Source organism: Asparagus officinalis, chromosome 5, assembly GCF_001876935.1.
Source record: "Asparagus officinalis chromosome 5, Aspof.V1, whole genome shotgun sequence".
Classification (NCBI taxonomy): Eukaryota; Viridiplantae; Streptophyta; class Magnoliopsida; order Asparagales; family Asparagaceae; genus Asparagus; species Asparagus officinalis.
In genome coordinates this window covers 46,442,068-46,444,823 of record NC_033798.1, presented here as the reverse complement: position 1 = coordinate 46,444,823, position 2,756 = coordinate 46,442,068, and the positions used below count along the sequence as shown (strand labels likewise).

The 2,756-nt window shown below is 38.0% G+C and overlaps 1 pseudogene; it reads right to left on the bottom strand.

Annotated features, from left to right (window-relative positions):
- The window catches only part of LOC109841789, a 147,455-nt pseudogene continuing 144,907 nt past the window's right edge, over positions 209 to 2,756 (bottom strand).

Here is a 2,756-nt window from a genome sequence, read left to right as displayed (position 1 = left end):
AAGATCGAATTTTACTTTACTTTTTGAACTTATTATAACGAAAGAAGTTGTAATGAGTTTGATAATGAGAAAATTAACTTTCACCGCAAACATTGTCAAGTTGATTAACATTGTGTATTGTTCCCTTCTTTGTTGCTTTGCAATCCTTGGAAAAATGCCCTTGCTTCCGATAGTTGAAACATTTGCCGCTCTTCTTGAAATCTTTCTTCTAAACATTCACGTTCTTTGGATTATGATTCTTCTTTTTGTTAAATGGCTTCTTCTTCTTAGAAGAAGAACTGGTACCATTCTCAGAGTTAGCAGCCACCATGTTAGCAGACGCCTTCTGCTTAGCTAGGAGCTCATTTTTCGTACGAGTCTGAATCTCGTCCTCGATCCGAATGAACCTCTTCAAATCAGACAGAGTCACCTGTCTTTTCCTCCTTCGAATATCCATGGAGAATGATATCCAAGATGGAGGGAGCTTGTTGACAATTGCTCCAGAAATAAAGGTTTGACAAAGATTAATCTTTTCATCCTTCAGCTTCATAACAAGCTTTTCGAGCTCTTTGACTTGAGACAAAATCTCAGTGTCATCTTTGAATTTGAAGTCCAGAAACTTGTCAATGAAGTGAGACTTGAAAAACTTCTCCTCATCATTGTATTGCTCCTCCAGAGCATTCTAGATTTTCTTTGTAGAGGGTTTGTTGGTGTAAGCATCTGCCAAATGATCAGCCAGTCAGTTAAGGAGATAACTCCTGTAGAGATAATCATCTTTAGCTCAAGAGGCTTCAGACTCAGAGTCTTCCTAAAAGTCAGGTTTCTCTTCAGAAACCACATAGTAGATTTTCAGGAGTTGCATCCCAAAAATCACTTTTCGACGCCATGCGTTAGAGTTAGATCCATCAAAAGTTTTCTAACTTGAGACAATCCACTCCTAAAGTCCTCGTAGGATCCATTGTAGATCAAAAATATTGCTTTAAGATTATTAGAAATTATGGTTATCTGGATTAAAACAGTGAAAGATGATGTGCTGTAATTTTAAATTTTTTCAAGTTAACTGTTGTGCGTTTGTGAAACGCTATGCTTAAAATAATATTTGGCCTACTCCGATGCAAGGATCCCAAGGCTAAGCTGCTTCCAGGAATAGCGGTATAGTACTCTAGTGTGCACCAACCCAGTACCGTTAAGATCTCCTTGATCTATAAGACCTTTTGGTCAAGGCAAAGATCTCCTCGATCTCAGAACCTTTCGATTCAAAACCTTTCGGTTTCAGGGCAAGTTCCTGTAGGCACAGTTTCTACAGCAACAGCACAACAGCAGCAATAATGTCGATCCGACGTCCGTTTTCCAAGCTCGCGTGTATTTTTCAAGAACTGTCCAAGGGCGCTATTTATAGGCCTCTAAGGCTAGCTCAACAGTCCCTTGCAATTAATGTGACTATTATAATTCTCAATGGTAATTAAGATTGTAACATCAATGCATTAAATTACTCTAAATACTGTTGTAACTGCTTCATGCAGTAACTCCTGTATACGAGACAACCAATGGACGCGTTGCTACGTAGCGCGAGGGTCACATCTCAGCGAATCAGACGAACCTCGTTTGACAAACGAACCTCGTTTGACAAACGAACCTCATCAAACAGGAAAACTTCGTATGACAGACGAACCTCGTCGAACGAGCGAACCTCGTCAAATAGGGGAACCTCGTATGACAGACGAACCTCGTAGAACGAGCGAATATTGTCAAACAGGCGAGCCTCGTATGACAGACGAACCTCGTCGAATGAGCGAACCTCTTTAAATAGGCGAACCTCGTTTAACGAGTGAACCTTCGTGCAAAGTGCAAAGTACGCCTAACAAAGCGCCACTTAGCGTCTCAGCTTGATTAGCCCCGATCTCTGGCCCACGACCCACGACCCACGACCCACGACCCACTAGACCTTGTGAGGGATTAATTCAATAAAACACTTTTCGGCTTGCTATTGGCAAGCCTCGAACAAGGGACCTTTTGAAATATCAAAACATTTACTTTCCACTAGGCTACTAAGCATTTATAAAAAGTACTTGTAGTTAATATATATATAGTTTGAAAACTCATTTTGGAAAGTGGTTTTGACAAAAAAATCCAACAAAATGGAATATCACTACTCTTTGTTTTCTAGTACTCATTTCATTCCAAGGCTAGCTCATTCTAGCATGCTTTGTTGGAGTAAATAGTGGGAAATGAAAATAATTGAACTTAGATGTATTAAAATTTTTAGAAATTTCATAAACTGTAATTTACATATATCTGGAGTTCCCTCCGTTCTTTGGTCAGAACTAACAATATATTACAAATCAAACTCCAAATATATATATACACACACATAAAAGTGAGAACAACCAGAGAAATTTACATATAATAGCATGTTTGGCTGCACTCTCAAAACTACATACGAACAAAATTGCACTCACAAAACTTTCAGATCATCTATTTCATAGTCTTTCAATCTGAGAATAATATGTTACAAATCAAACTCCAAATGTATATATACACACATAAAAGTGAGAACAATCAGAGAAATTTACATATAACAGCATGCTTGGCTACACTCACAAAACTCAAAAGAACAAAAATGCGGTCACAAAACTTTAAGATCATCTATTTTCATAGTCTTACAAACAAGGAGCAATATGTTTCTACACTCACAAAACTCAAAAGAACAAAAATGCGGTCACAAAACTTTAAGATCATCTATTTTCATAGTCTTACAAACAAGGAGCAATATGTTT